We start from the raw sequence: 22,863 nt of genomic DNA, 5'->3' as shown, positions 1-22,863 counted from the left end.
TCACACCCAAACTTTGCGTGGTCAGGTGTATTAAGATCTATGAGGATCGGACGGCAGCGGTAAGACTGGCCGGGGAGAGACAGCTACTCATAGCATTGAGGAAGCTCTTCTATTGCCAGGTGGGTAAGATGATCATGATGGAAGCAGGTATGGGTGCAAGAAAGTTCAGTGCCCACTCCATGAGGGGGGGGGCATGACATTCAAGGCCATCCAGGTAAGTAGCAGACTGGAAGACATTATTAATGCTGCAGATTGGTTATCAGAATCTACCTTAGGAATCTACCTTTATTTCAAGCCAATTTTGGAAGCAGCAGCTTTGGTGGTGAGTAAGCTTTGAACATACATAATCCTTACCTCCCGTCCTGACATTGTTACAGACCTTCCCACACAACTTTATGGGTTTAAGGGTAGTTATTCCATGTTAAGATAAGAGACTTTTACGTTTATGGTTGTTTTTCAATTCCTGGAAATGGTATGCCTTGTCGTTGCTTGCAAGTGACTAATTTACGATATAAAAATTGTATTTGACATGAATCTCTAGGGAAGAGTTGGAGAAAATCTGATAATGTGGATTTTTGTACCCTAGATAATGACAAAAAGAACAACAAAGGCAGGTTCCAAGGATTAACTTCTGAAGAAGAGGAACAGGAAAGGATGTCTTGAATATATCTATGGTTAACACTATAACTTGATTCATGGTCTGTTGCTATCGACAACTATTACCAATTGGAAAATGGGAGTTGTAGTTTTATAATGTTATTTTTCTTTATCAAAATGTTCTTTGAAAGTTACTGCTGTATAGAAAAAAGTGAAGAAAGCAATGCATAATCCTCACCACTGTGTCCTTAATTCAACTGAAACTTTCCCTCATTTGAACTAGGACATTTTTCATTCTCTGAGGTCTTACTTGAATGAGAATGTACTGCCTCTAGGTCTATCTTGTGACTATGAACAAACTGGAGGTTCAGTATAGTGTACACAGGATATTTACCTCATGATCGTAAAATGGATAATTAAAGCACAAATTATTGCGAGCTTTGAGAAGTCAATCCAATGCCTGCATAGTTTTTAGAATACAAGCTTCAGTCTGCTGTCCCAATAATTACTTAGAAAGGAATAACAGAAAGGCAATAGTTATTATTCATTATGCTTCCTCCACATATTCTGTGAGTAGCAAAGATATGCCCATCCTTAAGATATGTCCAAATTGTAAGCCAATGAAACAGGAAGAAAACCTTTTTCTTTTTCAAGTTGTTTTGCTTTTATTTTAAAAGAATGCTTTAATTCTTTCAGGATGAGATAAAAGTGTTAGTGGTTGCTGTTATGTCTTTTTTGTTTTCAAATGCAAGTATACCTCTAGTGTTTCAGCCACCAAATATTCTAGAATTTTCCCAACCCAACACTTGAGGGAGAAGAGCTTGTGTTAAGAAGTCAGCTATTATTAGATAAAAACTATTCTGCCAATATGACTAGTGTCAGTGCCCCAGGCTAACTTTGGTGGGAGGGCCCCATGTTTAAAAATAACATATGGGTTTAAAAGCACCTGAACATCCTTGTGTATCCAGCAGTTTCAGGCAACAATAACAATGTCAAGATAACTCTGGTGATAAATGTTACTGCTTGTGAGAGATCAGAATTTTGTCCAGTGTCAGTTTTGACTCATCATGAAGTAGCACTGAAGGATATTGTGCCTGAGGCAAAGAATGTGTACCATGAAGATCACAAAACTGAGTGTGAGTTAACTGTGAGTAGATGTTAAAAAATAAAATGTGTCAGAGTCTATAGAGCGATGAGGGGCACCTATGGAGAGTGGTAGTGAGGGAATTTGTGGAGGTCATTGGCAGGCACAAAAAACTGTCGCATCTGGCAGCGCCAGTGTTAAAGCCAGCCCTGACTAGCTTCTCATGTGGCAATTGTAAAGTTTTAGTTTTGGAAGATGTCAGCCACAAAAGTCTCTGCTGGTCATTTTGTGAGGCATGTGTATCAAATTAAATACAGGGCCCAAGGGACTTCAGCCCTAATGTATGTGCTTTTGTTAACGCTGAACTTTTACTAATAAATAATCATGTACTTTGAATTATGAATCTGCATAGAATTTGACTTAACATAGAAAAATAATGTGCAACTTAGAAAAATCTCCCCACTTGAGTGGCCATCATTAATCACGAAGTATCTTTATGAAAAGGCTTATTAATATTAATTAAAGTACTTACACTAAGAAAATGTAGCAGTGTGACGTATTAGGGAACTTGCACTATGTATTTGCTTTATTAGTTGTAGGCCTTAGGTTAGCGAGGTTTGGGCTTAGTTTGCACAGCCTCCTGTTAAGCTGCGCTTTTTTAACAACTTTGTGGGAAATGTATGAAAAGATAAATTAATTCATATATTGTTTTCACTGGGTTGACCAAGTCGTTAGCAGAAGTCTTTAACTTTCTCATGAGAACTGCTTGCTACAAAGTCTTATACTAGTTATTTAAATAATGTATAGTTTAGTGCGTGAGACAGCGATGTTCTCAGGAGCTAGCAATGGATGCATTTACTGGAATACGGATGGATAGAACAATGTTCCCTGATGAGCCTGACGGGGAGAACAGGAGAAGAGGAGCAAATCATCGACATGTGTAAGACAATTCACTTATATCTTAGATTTAGAAATAAGTCCTTACTGGACTAATTGTAAACATACGAGTCTTTGACCAATGGCACCATGGGAAGTACTTTAGACAAGTTTAACCGAGCCCTACTGCACTGGGGAGAAGTGATCATTCTCATTTTCGCGCTCATTTTATTCTGTCTGAGGAGTTGGACAGTTCTTGATGACTTTATTTCTACTTTAACTTTATTGCTTAAACTTCTGATGCTGAATGCTGAAGCCTTAGACATTGCTTTCTGATGGTTCAGATAGCTTAGAGGCCCCTGTTTCGGAACCATTGCCCTTTTGTAGCCTGTTGCTGACCGAAATTATCTCCAACTGACGAAGATAATTGCGGCTTGTCGATCCATATGAGAAGAGGTATAACAAAATGCTATTGTACTTGTTGTAAGTTGTCTTTGTTTCTAGGTACCAACCGCTATTTTGATAGAGCCATAGTTAGAAGTTGTTCCAAATTTATGTTGACTAAATTGTTTTGCATGAAGCCCAAACATGCTATTCTAATCAGAAGGTTAGTAAGGGAAATCCTGATATGTTAACAGGTTGCCATTAAAAAATATTGATGTTACTCAGTTGCTGAACCTAAATGTATGCTATTTCTATTTCGCAATTCTTATTGCTATTGATTTGTACTGTGACTCTCGAATGCATAGTAGTCAATGCACTAGTTCAATTGAGATTCTTTAGAAGATTTGGTCAACCAGTGTTGTTCTTGTATATGTATCAGATGGTTCTGAAATAAATTTCCGTGACATTAGCATTGTTAATATAGGGAAATAAACTTTCTCACTTTTACTAAAAGGTGTGGTTATTCATGGTCCAATGGGTCATGGTGCATGCAAATGTCTGAATTCAAAGGTATTTACTGTTGGTGATTTATATTGTTGAGTATTTGTGTTGGATTTGGGATTTATGGTGGGAATTACGCTAAGCGCAGTGAAAAGGTCCATCAAACCTCTGACACATCCCCTTATAAATTAAAGATAAGAAATCAAATACGGTCTGATGCGCTAGCACTTTTGCTGGCTCATACAAACAAATTCAAATTCTACTTACACAATACTGTTTAAACAAAATGACTGTAACACAGTACTACCTCTGAAAACAATTTTGGTTTTGGATATATCCACAGATTCAGGAGTTTTACGGCAGAGTCCAGCACGTCAGAGACTAGTGATGAAATGATTTGACAATGGCAATCCTTTTTTGTATATTGAAATGGTTTTTAAAAGCCTAAGTGAAATGCACAGAGGTTGTACAGCATGAGTATCAAAGAGCACATTTCTCTTTTGAGCAAAAAGGCCACGACCCTACACACAGAACATATAATACATGGTAAAAGAAGTGAAGGCTGCACTTGCACACACACCCACACACACACACCCACCACAATAAATGAACAACAAATACCCATTTCTCCATCCAGTCACACTGAGTTCCCCCAAATCAAGTAAAGGTTCTCACATTTCCATCCACCATTATAACTTGCTTCCAACTACCTTAGTGCCTGTGAGAACAAGGATGCCAAAAGTTCTAGCCTTGCTTACAGTAACTATGGAATGAAAGATGACAGTTAAAGGTTTAATAATGGAAAATAGATTTCAGCCTGAAAATACTGCCACGGCTTCAATGGCTTTTCCAATATCCCCCAACTCTAATTCCAATGACGACTTTATGGCATGTACCAAATTAGGTCCAGCTGCCTGATGAAGTTGCGTAGTATGGAGAGCACTTTTGGTGAACTAAAAAAATGATGCATCTAGCTATTGTTGTGCAGTCTAATTTCTTGAAATATATGGTTCCCAAGTGGCACCTAGGCACCATAGTTCCAAAAAGAGCATAACTGCACCAAAATGAAATAAGGACATTTCATCCTCAGGGGGTTATTGGAGAAAAAAAAAATGATAGGCCTTTATAGAGGTAGACCCTAACAGGCAGGCTTGCCACAGTTGGCAAAGTCCCAGCAATGGCATCAGCGCCCTGCCACACCTCAGCGTCTTACCATTAGTGACATGGTGCAGTACCGCTGGTACCTGTAGTCCTGGGTGCTTTAGGCTTAAGCCATGCAGTGCCTGGGGCAACCTGTCAATGAAGTTGTCACACTAGACTGTCCCATCTGTCACAGGGTACAGTGGGGTCAAACGGAGGGCATGGTGAAAAAGTAAGAAACTGAAAGCTAGAGCCGACACATCACTGCACAAATGGAAGCTTTCAGTTTTCTGCTTCAGTGATCGAGACAGGAGGAAGCTGTGTTCCTGCCCTGAGGGTGTACCCAGCACAGGCAGCTGATGTGGCTTAAAACAGAGCGCAAAAGGTAAGAGACAAACCTCTCTGAAATGTTGTGTGCATTTGTGTGTGTGTCTGTGTGTCCGTGTGAGTGAAGGAGAGTTACAATAAGTGACACTGAAATAGTCAGTAAGAATGAGTTAGAATAAGTGAGATAAAGTTAGAATGATAGAATGAGAGTGACACTGAGGAAGACTGAATGCAAGTGAGTGAATGAGGGTGAGCACAAGTGAATGAGCATGTGCAGGCAATTGGGTGTATGAGAAAGAGTTAGCAATGCAGAGTGAGAATAGGTGAGTGTGACTGAGTGACTGAACATGTGAGAACACCTGAACTGAGTGAGACTGTGAGAGTGGCAGAGTGATTGAGAAAGAGTGTGAGACAGTGTAAGGCAGTGTGAAGGAGTTAGAATGTGAAAGAATAGTTGTTAGTGAATGTATGTGGCTGTTGGAAAATGGCCCTCTCTGAAGGGTCACCCCAATCTTTTTGTCTTCCTTCTCCTCTTTTTCTGACCTTGTTTTTGTTGGCCTTATGACTCTAGTCACTTTACCACTAGAGCTACCACTTTACTACCGCTAACCAGTGCTAAAGTGCATGTGCTCTCTCCCTAAAACATGGTAACATTCCCTCCTACCCAATTGGCACATTTGATTTACCTGTAAGTCCCTAGTAAATTAAATGCAATTTGTGGGCCTGCAGCACTGATTATGCCACCCATGTCTCAGGCCTGCCATTGCAGCGCCTGTGTGCAATTTTACTGCCACTTCGACTTGACATTTAAAACTACTTGCCAAGCCTTAAACTCCTCCTTTTTCTACATAGAAGGCACCCCTAAGATAGACCCTAGATGACCCAGAGTGCAAGTAAAAGGCAGGACGTGTAACTATGTGTTTCACGTTTCCTGGAAGTGAAAAACTCACAAAGCCATTTTCACTACTGTGAAGCCTGCTCCTCTCATAGGCCAGCATTAAAACTGTCCTTATATACTTTTAAGTGGTAGATTCTGATCTGATAGGAGTAGCCTGGCAGACAGGGCTGAGCTGAAAGGGGACCTTGTGCACTTCAAAACCACTCTTTGAAGTTTTGGGTATATATACTAAGTCTCTGACCCCACCACATTGGACACTTCTAAATCTACAACTGAACTCTGTCAGAGGGACTGCCTGGCTGTTCAAAGGACTCCTCTGGACGGCTTTGCTGGAAAGACTGCTGCCCTGCTTGTTGCCCTGCTACTCTGCTGAAATGGCTCTGCTTTCTCCACAAGTGCTCTCCAAGAGCTTAGATTGAGCTTGCCTCCCATTGTGAAGTCTCAGGGCCACAAAGACTTCACCAAAGAGAAGAAAATCCCTGTACTACGGAAAATCGATGCGGTGCCTGCAGAAATCAACGCAGCACCTGCCTTGTGGCTAACAAATCACTGCATCACCTACCGGATCAATGCAGCGCCTACTCCTTCTTACCAGTGCCTCAAGGATTTTGAATGCATCGTCCCTGGGCATCAAAATATCCCCGCATCGCAATGAAGAACCAAGGCTGCGCTCCTGGAAATCGACGCATCACCTTGCAGTGTAGAAAGAATTGATGGATTGTGTGTGCTGTGCTGGAAAATCAGACACAGCACCTTATTTTTCAATTTTATTTTTGGCGCATCCCAGGTACTGCATTTTAAAAGGATACAACCACTGATTCTTAAGGATTGAGACTCATGTAAACCTTTAAAAAGTGATATCTTAACTTGTGCATCTTGGATTTTTGTCATTTTGGTCTTATTTTATTCAGATAAATATTATCTATATCCCTAAACTGGTGTGGAGTACTTCTTATGGTGTTTGCAACGTGTTACTATATGAGTTATTGCACAAACACTTTACACATTGCCTTCTAAGTTAAGCCTGCCTGCTCTGTGTCAAGCTACCAGGGGGTGAGTACAGGAAAATTTGGATTGTGTTGTGACTTACCCTGACTAGGATTGTGCTCCCAACGTTGACAAGGGTGTATACCTCTGACAACTAGAGACCCAATTTCTAACAGGGACCATGTCGGATTGTTTCTCTTTTATTTGTCGTTCCTAAGTTTTTTAAGTTTGCTTATTGTTTTCTCATTTAAGGCACTGACTAGGATTGTGGTCCCTATTTGGAGAAGGGTGCATACCTCTGCCAGCTAGAGATCCTATTTCTAACAGTGCCCATAAGTCAGTGTGTGGGTTTGTGTGTGTGTGTGTGCATGTTTGCGTATACCCTTGTGAGTCTGGGACAATGCGCTGGCACCATGGACGCAATTGACGTCTTTCAGAGGCACCAATGGCAAGATACTGGAATACTGGAGGTAATTCTTGGCATAAGAGGAACAGGTGGCAAAATGCTGGTACACTGCATGTTATTCTTAGCATGTGGACACCTGTTCCAAAATGCTGCCACTGGCACACTAGAACTAATTCTTTGCATATGGGACAAAATACCATGGCAAAACACCAGCACTACCAAACTGTCCATAATTCCTAGCATAAGGGCTACCTCTGCCAAAACGCTGGGTCTATCGAAGTAGAGGTAATTCTTGGCATATGGGAAAACCATAGCACAATGCTGGTGCTAACTTACTAGAGATATTTTTGTCATTATGCATAAAGGGGTGGCAAGCAGTCATGACAAAATGCTGGTAATTTTTTACATAAGGGTCACCCATGTTACATGAATACAGTCAATGCCAAAATTCTGGCACTGTCATATCGTAGGTAGTTCTCGGCATTAAGGAGCACGCATCAATGTTGGTCCTGAGATACTAGAGGTCATTTATGACATGTGTCACCCATGGTTTTGAATGTAGTCAATGGAAAACTTCTGGCACCGGCATACAGTATGTAATTTTTGGGATAAGGGGGCACTTATGATAAAATACAGGACCTGACACTTTAAGGTAATTATTGACATATGGGGGGTCACCCACTGGCAAATTTTGAAAAACTAGGGGTCAACTTCTGGGAAGTGTCAGGCTTCATTCACTTGGCACACAATGAAAGTGATTCAAAGTTCAATAGTGGCCTTTCACAGTCTACGGAGTTTGAGCATATGTATGAGTAAATGTGTGCTTAAAATACAATATTTGATCACATTATTTTCAAAACTCTCTCAAAGGGAAACACCTTCACTGAGCACTCCCAAAGAAGGTGGGCTTGCACACTTCAATTGCTGTTATTCAAGCCACCCTACCCCAGCACTTTTAAAAGATCACCAGCTGCCAATGAAAGTATGTTGGCCCTAATATGCTCGAGGGAGACCTCAGCGTTTTAACTCACAACCAAATTATAATCTTGCTTCTGTCAAGTGTTGCTCAGTGGTACTGACTGTTATCCTTTTTGGCACCTTTGCTTGAAACCTGCTGTCATAGAATGATTCTTAAATGGGTCAAACTCCACACATACATTTGTTGTATTGGATAATCAATACAAGATTAAAGTTCTTCAGATCTTGGCCTTCAGCTGGGACTGTCATCAGTTGGAGTTTCAATTGAAGAGCAGCACAGGGCAATGTTTCTAGGTGCCAAGGACCCATGCCCACAACACACTAAGGTTTACACAGACTTGGTATGCCATGCCTCCATACACACCTTTTACAAAATGAAAACAGAAAAATAAATTGAATACAAGCAGAACACAGGAACCAGCACCTGGGCTGGAAAGGATGTTGGAGCACATGGGCTGTACAATGTTTTCAGGATCACCATGTTCTTATTCTGCACTGGAGTTGCTCAGAGGTCTACCAACGACTGTGGCAAGTGGGTTGGACACTACATTAGATCACGCCAGATGTTTCTTGTTTGACTCCTGTGTTGGCACTGGCACCACAGACCCCAGCAAATGGACTCCTAAAGAGGGGCAATTGGCATCCTCCATGAAATACAGAAGTCAGCGCAGGTCAACCTGCTGTGCCCTTACATCCCATTGAAGACTTTGGGGTTCCTTTCACAAAGACATTTGGAGAACATGAAGTAGTATTGCTGTAGTTTGTATATACACCTACATGACTTTGTGAATTTACTCCAAAGCATCTAAAATGAGAATTATAATGACAATATTCATGAACAATTAGTAAATAGAAAGAACTGTGCGGTCTTTTGCTTTTACTAATAAGAAGTTTGGCGTTTTGCAGCCAATTCATGAAGGCATGTAAGATTATGTAAAAGGGTACTCCTATAGACCTAGGTACACATAAATACTTTTGTGAATCGGCCTCTTTGCCTTATTCGCCAGATTTTTGCCATGTGCCTTGGACGACTCCTTTGTTTTGTTGCATAAATTATTGTCAGATGTTTGATGGCCTGACTACTAATAACTGTGCCCGGATGTCTACTGTTATGATGTAAAGATGTTTGAGTTCTAGATTGTGAGGCATCAAGAGTTCCATGAGAGTCAGTTGGACTCCAGCTCTCGGGGAGGATTGATGCCAGGTTGTGTGCATAATAAAGCATTAAGCTGAACCTGTTTGTGGCACCCGTGTTGTCTACTTATTTGTTACAGCAAAATTGGTGACGAGTGGAAGAGGCATTTAGAGAAATTGGCAGCCGCACACAACCTCCTGGTCCAAGTACTTGTGATGGAGAAGTGTGAATGGCTGTTCATTGTGATAAGGATGTGAGTCACTGCACAACAGAAGAAGGATATACTGTAGAATACTTTTTTCCTGGTACAAGGTACTGTAAAAGGTATTGAGCGCTTTGCCAGGATTCTTACTGTGAGAGTAGAGCAACATGGAAGGTTTGCACTCTGATCCTTCAGGACCCGTGAGGAGCATTCATTACACTTGAGCCTCGATAGAGCCTGCGATTTAAAGAGGGACCCCGCAGACACTCCCCTCCATGAAGCATATGACACGGTACGCTTCAACACAGCACACATAACATGGCGTCATCTTGGTTCTGTCAGAGCAGCATCCTTCACTGTAATACGCACACCAATGCTGTGTTGTGCAGTCAGCGCCATCACTAGTCGGGAAGTATTTATGGTGATCTGCACACTGAAATAAAGTTGTGCATTCAGTGCCACTATTAAATGTGAAGGAGTGTCTAAGTTACAATACTTTTCAGTGAGGAGATACTTGGTGCAGAGCACAGTAAGATTGTACAAGTTCACAGTGATCTGCACACCATTAATTACGGTGCAGAAAGCAGTGTCATACGGTGATTTCAATACCTCACTGCGGAATTAGTATTTCGATACTTTGTGAAGAGTATGTGACGAGTGCACTATTTCATGGTGATCTGAACATCATTAACAGTGGTGCATTGCACACCTCTTTGCAAAATTGATGTTTTATTCAAGGTCTTCAATGCTACATTATATTAATAACAGTGATCTGCACACCCATCACTTATAGAGCAGAGCGCAAAGCGTATAGTTGGACATATATTTGTAAATGATAAACATGGACATTGGTACAGCGATTATGTTATAGAACAGTATTTTAATTATCAAAGATTTTTGTAATATTGCTTAAGTAACCATCTTCTGCATTCATTGTTAGGTCTAAATTACTTGTATTAACAGTTACCTAGTATGGCATAACAAAGTAATATTATTCCTCCTCCATTCTTTTTATCTCAACCATGAGTACTGACGGTAATTTGGGATGATTGGGTTGAAATGTTTGAGGATTATATTGTAGCATTAGATGGACAAAATGTGTTGCCAGTTAGGAAGAAATCCCTACTATTAAATGCTCTGGGCAGTGAAGGTCAGCAGATGTTTAAATACTTACCTGTGGCAGTGGAAATGTGCATAAGGAAGCACTTAAGAGGTTAGAGATCTTCAAAAGAAAGTAACCTGGTCATGGAACGATACAAATTTTACACTTAACTCCAATCAGAACATGAATCCATTGATGAGTTTGTGGCCAGACTCAGGGGGTCATTACAACATTGGTGGGCGGCTACCGCTGCCTGCCAAGCGGTAACCGCCGTGCGGCCGCCAATGCGGTCTTACTCCCGCAGACCCCATTACGACATTCCCGCTGGGCCGGCGGGGATGAGGCCGCAACATAGGAGCCGGCTCCTAATGGAGCCGGCGGAGTTGCGGCCGTGCGATGGGTGCAGTAGCACCCGTCACCCTTTTCACTGTCTGCTATGCAGACAGTGAAAAGCTGCCCAGGGCCCTGTTAGGGGGCCCATGCACTGCCCATGCCTGTGGCATGGGCAGTGCATGGGCCCCCAGGGGCCCCAGGGCACCCCTTACCGCCAGCCTCTTCCTGGCGGTGCAAACCGCCATAAACAGGCTGGCGGTAGGGGAGTCATAATCCCCAGGGCAGCGCTGCTTGCAGCGCTGCCCTGGAGGATTATCACCGCCGGGGCTAAAACGGCGGGAAACCGCCGGCCCCGGCGGTGTGACCGCGGCGCTGCAGCCGCGGTCATAATACGGGTCTCCGTACCGCCAGCCTGTTGGCGGTACGGACGCCACATTACCCCTGGCGGTCTCCGACCCCCAGGGTCGTAATGACCCCCCAGTTTTTAACTTTGCACTCAGTTTGTTCAGTGCAAAGATAAAATAATACAGGAATTGCTGCTAATTATCCATCACTTAAAGATGCAGTACAGATGTCCAAAGTAATAAAGGAGTTGAAGCGGTCTATGAAAGAGTTAAGCAAAAGAGACAAAAACTGTGAAAAAGTAGCAATCTTGTGGTATGACAATTATACTCCAGAAAGGGAGGTCAATGCAGTTTTTATAAACAGTGGCAAGGGAGATGCTGTGGGCATGTCAACCAGTACAAAAAATAAAGTGAAGGATTATAGTCATTATGGGAGCACCTATCATACTTCTGAATCAAACAAATGTTTTGTGGCAAACAAAGACTGCAGGAAGTGTGGTTGCAAGGGCCACTTTGCGAGAATGTGCAACAAACAAAGCAAAGAATATTTAAAATCCTGAGAAGGTATAGCAGAAACAGGTAAAGAACTTGTCTATACTGACAAACTTTTGGCAGTAAGGGATAGGGAGGAAGTGAAATAATTGTTTGGTGAAAAAAGGAGTATGATGAGATCAAGAAGTGAATTGAAGTGTATGGGTGTACAATAGCATTGATGATAGATTCAGGGTCCATATACACTCTTATCCCATAATAATTGTTCAGGTCACATTGGAAAAATGTTAAGTTGTTACCCAAAGACATAAATCCAGGAGGGTATCAGGGTGAGACTATTGGCATTGTGGGATTCATCGAAGGCATCATATGATATGGATCACAGCAAGTTACAGGGAAAGTGTATGTATCTGTTGATGGTCCGCCTATTTTGGGATGGATGCACTAATAGGATCTCAACATAATAACCAATCCCAGAGCACCTGATCAGGTGATGGTGGTGGAGGAAGTGCAGTTACGAGATGTTTTCTAAGATGAACAGGAAATATGTAATAAAACCCCAGGATGTCTAATCAGGTTTGTACATAAAATAGTTTTGAAGGATGGTTGCTATTCCTGTTCAACTCAAGTTAAGACGTGTGCTAAGAGGTGAAAAAAACTGTTAGATGAGATCTTGGAGGATGGTATTATTGAACCTGAAGAACCCTCTCAGTGGATATCACCAGTAGTGATCAGGCAGAAATCAGATGGTCATCTAAGATTTTTTGTGGATTTGAGGTCACTAAATCACAATGTTGTTGCTGACACTTTGCTGCTTCCAAAACGTAAATGAATTGCTGTTTTCCATAAAGGGTAGGAGATACTTTTCTAAATTGGACTTGAAAAGTGCCTACCATTAAGTGAAGTTACATAAAAATTCCAAGCATCTCACTGCTTACATAATGACTGAGTGTCCATTTCAATTTACTCGTATGCCGTTTGGCTTAGTCCGCTGTGAGTGTGCTTCAGCAAATGATGTCTCAGTTGCTTGAGGATATGGAAAATATAGGCCCTCATTACGACATTGGCGGTAACTGCCACCTACCGCCATGGCGACGGCCGCCAACATACCATCGCCATGGCTAACAGCTCCCACCCGCATTATGACCCTTGACGGAATTCAGCCAGAAGGCTGGTGGAATACTGCCGACAGTCATGGCGGTGCACGGCGGTAATGTGGCGCTGCTGTCAGCGGCAGCACCACACCAGCAAAGCACCGCCTACCGTATCATGAGCAATGATATGGCCTGACAGTGTTTTGATGGCAGACGCTACTGCTGACAGCAGCTCCGTGTCCCGTCTCGAGCCGGAGGCACCCCTGCCAGCATGTAAGTCGGGTTCTCTGACAGGAGAGGGGGTGGGGGTTGTTGTGTGCGTGTGTGGGGGTGTTGTGTGTGTGGTGGGGTGTCTGTTTATGACTGCGGGTGTGAGTCGCCTTGAATGAGTGCGTGAATGCCTGAATGTGAGTGTACGTGTATGTTGTGTGTTGTGAATGCATGTGTGCGGCAAAGTATGTTGGTGTGTGTAGGGGTGTGTGGGTATGTATGTGTGCATGCGTGGGTGGATGTGGTTATGCATGTGTGTATGCGTGTGGGTGTGGAAATGTACGGGGGCAGGAGGGAGAGGGGAGGGTGAGGACTCTGGGAGGGGAGGGAGTGGGGGAGAGACCCCTATCAGTGCCAGGGAAGGAATTCCCTGGCACTGATTGTGTCTACCGCCATGGTTTTACGTGGCAGTATGCTTGCCACAAAAACCATGGCGGTAGGTGGGGGTCACAATCCCGAGGGTAGGACTGAGACGGCCGCCGGGCTGGAGACTTAAGTCTCCAGCCCGGAGGCCGTTACCACCCTGGCGGACGGAGTGGTACATTGGCAGTTTGGCTTGAGCTGAAAGACATACACCTAAATCTATGAACACTGTAGATTGTTTATGCCTAAGTTAATAGCAGGAATTTTGCTAACAAACATTAACTTTTTTTAACCTGGAAAGCAAGTGGGTTCGGGGTATTTATCTTGTGAAGAAACCTGTTCATCTGCACTTGCAAATACTGGGTTTCATTGAGAACCTAGTGCACTCCATTTACACATTTACACCAGTTGTGTTAGGTGTATTTCCAATGGTCACTGCCCTCTCCTGCCCAGGCAACACATATGTTCTGCTATTAAAAGGACAAATTGCATTCACAATATTTCAGGACTTCTGATTCTGTAAATCAAGATATAACACTAGAGAACACATTTTTGCACACCTAAACCACCTCATGTGGCTCCTGTAACTGTATCACAATTAAAGCAGGTTATAACTGTCTGAAAATGACAGCAGGAAGAGCACAGCTCCTGCCGAAATCAATACAACCGGGTAAGCTGCCAACAATATCGCTTTCATTAATGCAGCAGGTGCAGTGGCACTGGCACTGTGTCTCAGAGAAGGGAGGGATCAACTGCACTGCAAGTATTGCTGTCTAGCACTATCCAACTAGGGCAAGCCAGTATTCCTTACTTGCTTTAGGGCTCATGGCCCATTTGCAACATCAATGAAAGCTGCTGGTGGAGAAGGAAGTTTCGGGCACTTGCAAGAGTCTTACGAGTCCTCTGTTAGGAAGAAACTGATTAACTGGGAACCACAAGAGTGTGTAAAATATGGCTGAACCTTCTGTGAGAACCACCCCCACTCCTGAAAGCTGCTGTACTGAAAAATCATGGCAGTTGTCAGTGGGGAAAGGAAAGCTAAGCTACTTGAAGGTCTGGTGGTGTTTATCACCACCTGAGACTGCAGTGAAAAGGGTTTTCATTTTTAGAATGCTGTGCTCTCAAAAATAGAAATGGTCTTATAATGTCAGCTGATGCTATTATAATGAAATTAAACTGGCCTCTACCCTTGTTTCTTATTTATTTGAGGAGCTAGGAGCATGTTGTAGAATCGAACAGATCACAAGCAGTGGTGAAAATTGTGCATCAATTATTATAATATATGTAAGTCACTCCCAAGGTGGGCCTATTAAGTCCTAAGGCTGAGTGCTGTATGTTAAAGAATGGAAGAGATATTTTTACATGTTCCAGCAGTAAAAACCCTAAATTGTCTATTTTACTTTGGAAAGGCTAGTAGTCCCATTGACAAGTACAAAGCTACCAGCTGACACTTCAACCCTGCTAACTTCTGAATGGGACTACGAAAGTTGGTGCTATTAGGTATCAAAAGAATCAGTGCATTAAATCTGATTTAATGGTTGAATCGAATTTAATGTCACTGGTGGGAAAAGTGCAACTTTAGAAGTTGCCACTTTAGTTGCCCAAGGTCTCCAGTGCCTGTTTGCTAATGTATTTAGGGCCTGCCCAGCAGAGAGCTTTTTGCCCTCCTGGGGAGCATGTTAATAGGAGTTAAGACCTGCCACAGGAGGAGGTGTTACCTCCCCAGGCAGGAAGCCACCTTTGAAGGACAAATGGGAAACACTTGGGAGAGAGGCTGATCTGTTGTTTAGGTAGACAGGCTAGCACTAGGGACAGGGAAGGGAAAGCCAGTTTTTAAACAGTATTTTTTAGGGCATGTAGCCCCTCGATAGCCACATCTGTGGGTTGGGCTAGGGAGCTCCACGTGCCTGGAGAGGGGTTCTTCCCCATTAGAAGTGGGCAGAATGGTGCATCCCAGGATGCCCAGATGCCACACTTCACAGGAAGTGGTCATCAGGAAGCCCATTGGCTATCAACTGAATCCTACACTGAATGCATTTTCTGAGCATAAGCAGGGCACCCCTGGTGCCTCAAACTTAAATCTTGTCTGGACTGGAAGAAGGACAAACGAAGGACTGCCCTGCTGCAGCATGGAACCGGCAGAGAGAGAGGCTATACACCTGCTGAGCCTGGTGGCTAGTAAAGGAGACAGACTGTGCCAGCTGTGTTGTGCTTGGGGAGAAGTCATCTCCAGAACCCAGCCAAAGCCAAGAGACTCCAAGGGTCAGTGAGCTGATCTCCTGTTGACAGCACAGGGACACAACAGCTGAGAATTCTGCTGGGACAAGTTTGTAGACCAGAATCCTCAAACCATCGCCAACTGCCATCATGCAGCACCAGAGACCAGGACCCGACACTCAAAGATGCACCTGAGTTCACTGAGCCCGGGAGAGTCGCTGGAGTGCAGCTTGCTCACCCAGAAGCCAAGTGATTGCCCAGGGAAGGATTTGGCTGTGTCCATGATACTGAGCGACTAGTAGTTCAATGGTGACATATCTTCTGTCAGCACTGAGAGGAATTCGAAGGACTTCACAAGGACTTCGACCCTGTGACCAGACCACCTCACCCCCTTGGTGGACTGAGGAGTAGCCCCTGGAAGACACTCATCGACTGCACCACATCCACAGCATCCTTGAGCATCTTCAGCATCCTTCATGTTTTGCATCAGGAACGCTTCCATAGGAAACCATTGCAAGGAGAATAAAGTGCCTGGAATTGCCAGGAGACTGCTTCACCTGAAGGGGTAACTGATTCTGAGGACCCTGCTAGCCCCCTGACTGGCTCCCTACCGGAGTTGGTCATGTAAAGAGACTCTAAGGAACCGCATTAAAACTAGCCCACATTTTTGGTGGCTCTTTCTCTTTGTGGTGTCTAACACTACATAAAAACAAACTTTATAAATTTGAGTCAGATTTCTTTAGTGTCTTGCCAATTACTTCTTCAATTATTTTGGTGCTGTTTAAATGCTTTACACTTGTTCCTTTGTATAAGCCTTGCTGCTCACAGCCAAAGCTACCCAGGGTTGAGCTGAAGGTTTGACAAACAAAATCTAAGGGTCCTAAAGGAGTTGGTAAGTGTATTACAAGTTGAGGTCACACAACCACACTATATAATACACCCCATTTCCTCACAATATTAATTAGGCAGGCTGCTATTTGCAAGCCCTGTGATAGGTCACAAACACAATAATAGTGGCCTACAAGGAACAACTGACCATTACTGACTATAATAAATGTCTCCAGTTTGGGAACATATTGGGGTGGGGAGCAGACAGTGGTCCTCTGGACCACCACCAGCTCCCCAAGTTTAAAATTCTCGATGGGGAGCTGTCCAAATAGTAGCACTTCCCCTTTTCAAATGGGTTAGCACCTCCTTTGGAAAGTAGTTTATTTTTCAATGGTGTGTGACCGCAGTTGTGGTGACAAACCATTGATACATTCCATATTGATTTGCAAATAGGAAGGAATGCCCCTTTTACACTCACTGTTTCTTAGTAGTGAATTGGAACAAGTCAGTAAACCCATTTTGCAATTTGTGAGGGCTTTACTGAACCATGAAATGAGTTTAATAAAATGCCATTTTGAAGTTTCAAACTCTGTGATTGTGTGAATCACGGGAGTTTGCAACTGCAGAAATATTTTACATCAGGTCCTGCAATGTACTGCCAGTTTCAAAGATGTCCGCAATACAATACAATCAATTTAGATGGAACACCACATTTCAACCAGAGGAATATCAAAATTAAAAGTCACAAGGAATATAAAGTATGACCTAGCGACTTCATGCTAAAAGAAAACTATAGATTCTTACCTGATAAAATCATAGAAACTGCAACAGTAGAGTGAAATATTTCCAGAGGAGCTCTGCAGTAATCAGAAAAATTGTATGAGTACACATTCTTGCAAAATTGATGCATTTATGAAGGAAAATGCTCCTTACCTTGTTTTGTAGTGTACAGTGTTGTAGATTCACATGATTCCCATAGAACTATCATCTAGTGTTGGCTCGGACGTTCACAAGTTGTTTTTCTTCGAGGAAGTCTCTTTAGTCACAAGTTGTGATGTGACTCCTCCTCTTGGTGGGCATTGCGCATAAGCACCGACTCCATGTTAGATTTGTTTTGCATAATTGCTGATAATTTGTATGGAGTTTCCAGTGAACATAGTCATGGTGCACCTTGCACAATATACAATGTGAAGTGGTGAATAAGAGAGCTACAAAAACACAGGCTTATGGGGAAGAGGTCAGACACGTGAATCTACAGAACTACACTTAGAAAGTAAGTAACATTTTCTGTTCCCCGCATGTGTGACTATATCTGCATATGCTTTTCATTGTCTGTAAGCAATGCCCTCCATAAGCGGTGACTGGTATGTGGAAGATGCAGATGTATGTACGCAGTCCAAATACTGTCTGATCCACCCTGGCCTGTAGGCAGGCTAAGATATTCACACAGTAGTAAAAGTGTGTGATGTTAACCAGGTGGTTGCTTTGCAAATGTCTGCTAGCAGAATGTTTCCTAAGCAGGCCATAACCTTTTCTTACAAGTGAAATGCGCCCTGATTGTACTGGGTAGAACTCTCTTTGCTCTATAGTAGCAGGATTGGATACATTTGACTATCCATCTAGCCATACTTGCCTTTGGAGATTGGATGATTTTACGGAGATTTAGCCAAGGCTTGTTTTGTTGGTGTAATATGTAAGAGCTCTTTTGACATCTAAGGTGTGCAGCACTCTTTCAGCTACCGGATCTGGTTGTAGGAAGAAGAATGTGAGATCTATGGTCTTGTTAAGATGTAATGGGCAACCACCCTAGAGAGAAACTACAGATTGGTTTAAGAACAACCCTGTCTTTATGGGCCTGAAGAAACAGCTCTTGTAGGATAAGAGCTTGCAGTTCACTAATGCATCTAAAAAATGTAAAATGGCCACTAGGAAGGCCTCCTTACAGGGGAGCAACCAAGAGAGCATAAGTGAAAAGAGTGGCCCCATAGGATTTGTGAGAATTATATTAAGATTCTACATGTGGGCAGGAGGCATGCTTAGGGTATAACTCTAGGGGTATAACCCTCTTGAGACTTTCCCTGATGCTTTAACAACCAGAATTCTAAAAGGGATAAATATTCTCTTTTCTGCATTAAAGCTGCAACAACAGCTAATTATATACATATGAAGGTCTAGGCAAGGCCTGACTTTTGCATATTTAGGAGGTAGCAGGTGATGTCCTGTACAGTAAGCTTTAACGGATCCTGATTTTTGAAAACACAGCAGTGAACTAACCTGTTCCATTTTTCAACATAGCAGGCCTGTTTTGTGGGCCATCAAGCTTCTCTTAAGATGGACATACATTCATTGGGAAGATTGAAAAACCTGAATTCTAGGACATTAGGTTCCAGGACAGCAGTTTGAATTGTCTAGGGTCTGGATACCCAACTTGACCTTGCCTCTGTACGTGACGGTCCAACCTGAGCGGGGGCCCCTCAAGAGGACTGATGGACATCTCCAGGAGTGTGGAGTACCAAGGTTGTCTGGCCCTGGCAGGAGCTACCAGTATGAGCATCAGTGATGTGTGTCTCAACTTCCATACCATGTGGGGAAGCAGTGGGAAATGAGGAAAAGTGTAGGCAAATATCACTTACCAATTCGTCTCTAGTGCATTGTGCAAGGACTGTGGGTACCTGAAAGCAAGGTTTAGGCATTGTGTGTTTTTTGGGGTGCCAAACAGGTCTATATGTAGTGCCTTCCCAATGATGGAAGTTCCAATGTAAAACCTCTGGTTGGAGTTCCCACTTGTGGACTTGTTGATGCATCTTGCTGAGCAAGTCCAAAAAGTTGTTGTTCACCCCAAGAAGCAGTTCCAACATGAGGTGTATGTTGTGGCAGACTGCTCAATGCAAAATTCCCTGAATTGTGACAGCTGGGGAGAGTATGTGCTGTCCTGTATTAGTAGATAGTACATGGCAGAAATGGTGTCTGTCTTGATGAGGACTTCTTTGACCTGAATGACCTTGAGGCTTTGACAGCCTGATGAACGGCTAGCTGTTTGAGGCAGTTGATGTGTTGAACAAGTTGATGAGGGACCTACGTCTCTACACAGTCATGTCGTCAAATTGCATATCCAAACCTGTGAGAGCGGCAATGGTAGTAATGGACACCTGTAGAATGGGACTGAAGAAAGGCATCCCTTGCAACAAGCTGTTGCTAGTCCACCTCGCAGAGAAGTTGGGTCCTGGCCTGTAACAACACTAGCTCTTCCAAGTGACCCTCCGCTTGTGTCCTTTGAAAGGCAAGGCACTCCTTCAGGGGGCACATACGTAGCCTAGCCTGGGATACAAAGGTGATAAAGGAGCTCATTATTCCTAGAAGGCACATTACAGTCCTGACCGTGAACTGAGAATTTTGCTGAAAAAAGACAGCAGCTGCTGAAAGGCATTCACTCTTTGATGGTTGGGCTAGGCTTTCCCTATCTGCTGTGCTTGCAGGTTGTGAAATAGAAACACTGCTCTCTGTGATCAAGTGCAGCCTGCAGCCACTCTTGGTCAACCAATCATTGATGGAGAGAAAGTCATGAATGCTCCCTCTTTGCAGATGGGCAGCCACCACTACAAGGTACTTTGTAAACAACCTTGTAGCCATGGTGACCACAAATGAAAATGGTACTGCTGTCAACTTACCACAAAGCAAAGGTACTGGGGATGAGCAGGTTGGATGGGTATGTGGAAGTAGACATCCTTGAGGTCAAGCTCCATCATGTAATCAACCTGTTGGATGAGGGGATAACATCCTCCAGGTTTGACATGTGAAAATGTTCCTTCGATGTTGCAGAGGGACTCTTTTTATGGTGTCCTTGTGTGGAAGGGCCTGCACTTGATGCTGAAGGAGGGAAAGGTTATCCTTGATATGAATGTGCGTACGTGGCAAGATGCTGGAAGGAGTTGTGTGTAGCTTGAGCAACAGCCATGATGGACCACTCCTAAGACCCAAAAGTTGGATGTGATTTCCTCCCAATAAGAGAGAGCTTACGTGTGGTTGAGGTTAGGCCGGGGAAGTCACTGTTTGGAAGTGTCAGTCTCATCAGAACCACCTCCCTGTAGGGCTCGCAGCAGTAACCCCTCCCAGTTTATTGGTGAAAGGTCACTGTTGCTGTCTCTAATAGAAGTGTCACTGTTTGAGTGAGGCTGTTTTCACTTCCCAACCACACACCCCTCCCATCCCACCTACTAATGGGCCCCAGTTTGGTGACGTTTGTAGTGTCTCAGTGATTGCACTGTCTCTATATCAGCCTTTAATTTCTCCAGAAATTAATCAGTCTGGGGCCTGAGCTGTTCCCTGTCAAATGGGAGGTGGAGGAGACTCTGGTGGACCTTGACTTTGAACCAGGAGACACTGTCCCAGGCATGAAGCCTGAGGGGGATACTAGTATCATTACCTCTAGAGGCTGTATCTGTGGCATGAGATGATCTTATCCTCTGATACAATTTCTACACTCCTTTTCTTATACCCTGGGAGATATTTAAGGAGTCCCTGCATCTCCTCCCACTGATCCCTCTCATACATGAATAGGAGTGCAACAGAATTAGCCAAGGCACCAATGTGCTGCTGCCCTAACTGCTACTGTCTTGCCTGCCTCATCCATCTTTTTAATCTCCTTGGGCGGCAAAGACTTACCAGTGGCCTAGACAGAGGCATGCTTGTGGGCGGTGTGGACTACTAAAGAGTCGTGAGGAACCTGGCCCGTGGTAGACACAGAGTCACTAGGGGAGGGCTTAAACTTTATTCAACCCTTGGCACAACTATTTTCACTTTAAAAGACTCCTTCTTGAAATTATCAGCAGCAGACTACAACATGCCTTTGAGCAATGGTAAAAACTGCACTGTGCACTGTACAGGATCCCCCGCTTCCTCGCAGCTGACTGTTGATGGAAGCTTCAGCAGAGGTTTTGACATCAAGGAAGGCTTTGGCGTTAACAGAGTCTTGTACACAAGTGCAGGTGGAGCCTTTTTGCTTGCTTTGGGAGAGAGCAAAGGTGCTCGGCGATCTTGGAGAGGATGAGGCTCAACAGTCTATGGGGTTAGATGACTTTTTTGTGGAAGCTTGCTCAGTTCTGAAGCATTTTACGGGTGCCAATAGGAGCCCAGAGGAAGCCGGGGCCCTTGAGTGGCCTTCTATTTCTGTCCTTGGTTGCGGCTCAATGCCTGACTCTCGCTGGAGTGTTGCTTTACCACAGCTCTGGCCTTCTTTGAGGCCATGGATTGGTGGTACGAACTTCTCGGTCCAATGGAATACTCAAGACCCTGGGTGTGGTCTTAGTATGGGGGCTGCTGGTCTTTGTCTTCCAGCTCCTCATGCTCTGATGCACTAGAGTAGACCATATACAGGCTGGGTATCATGTGTGAGGTGGGGGGTCAGCGGCTTCCTGTTCTTCGGCACTGAAGGGATTTTCTTCCCAGAAGATATTTGGAGGCTCTGTTTGTTGGTACATCTTGTGTGTGTGTAACTTCATTCCCTTTGGTACCTCAGAGTCTTTTGGGAACAGAAGGTGATGCACACACAGAGGAAGCACACACAGAGGCGGTCGGGTTACAAGCACAAGTTGCATATGTTGTGTTCGTAGCCAACATGTATTTGGAATTAAAGCAACATCAATTTTGAAAGGGTGTCTCTTCCATAACCCAGATGCGATCAGCATTCTCTGGTGTTGGAGATGACACCTGGCCCCCAAAGAGTCTGGTGGGTTGGTGGGGGGAGCCTATTGAACCAAGAGTCAGAAAGATGAAGGAATGGTGACTAGGTCTATCCAACGCACCAGGAACAAAAAGGAAACGTTCAAGCCAAAGAACGTGTTCAGCACATGAGAAACACTAGACTCTCTTGGAGCATGTCCATACCCGGGGGACAGAAAAAATCAATCTAACAAGGAGTCACCGCCCAAGTGCTGTGTCCCCAAAGGGAAGTCACATCACATCCTGTGACGTGAGACTCTTTTTTGAGAAAAACAACTTGCTAACCCCTGAGCTCAACACTAGATGGCAGAAGTATGCAAAGCAATGCATTTATAGTCAGACATGCTAAAAACATAGATTTCTCTACTAATGTTGATACTTTACCTTGGAAAATGAAACCACACACAAGTATTTGAATGCATGCTTTGGACTGCATTTAAATGAATGGGTCAGATATGGTTTTGTGGAAAGGGGTGAGCCAGAAGCTAAGAGCTGCATCCTCCTATCATTTTCAAGTGCTTTCAGAATCAGTTCACATTGCCATCACATATGGTATCGCCAGGATCCAACTAGTTGGGAACAGTAGA

At 43.6% G+C, this 22,863-nt stretch overlaps 1 long non-coding RNA gene across 1 annotated transcript in view; it reads right to left on the bottom strand.

Moving 5' to 3' along the window:
* LOC138259169 (uncharacterized) overlaps positions 1–17,411 on the bottom strand; it is a 107,975-nt gene extending 90,564 nt beyond the window's left edge. The window contains exon 1 of the long non-coding RNA XR_011198656.1: positions 17,363–17,411. This is a non-coding gene — a long non-coding RNA (uncharacterized lncRNA). The remainder of the gene's footprint in view (positions 1–17,362) is intronic.
* Positions 17,412–22,863: the final 5,452 nt, after the last annotated feature.

The sequence above is a fragment of the Pleurodeles waltl genome, chromosome 2_1, assembly GCF_031143425.1.
Source record: "Pleurodeles waltl isolate 20211129_DDA chromosome 2_1, aPleWal1.hap1.20221129, whole genome shotgun sequence".
Classification (NCBI taxonomy): domain Eukaryota; kingdom Metazoa; phylum Chordata; class Amphibia; order Caudata; family Salamandridae; genus Pleurodeles; species Pleurodeles waltl.
Note: the sequence above shows the minus strand (reverse complement) of the source record. Positions and strands in the feature narration are given on the sequence as shown.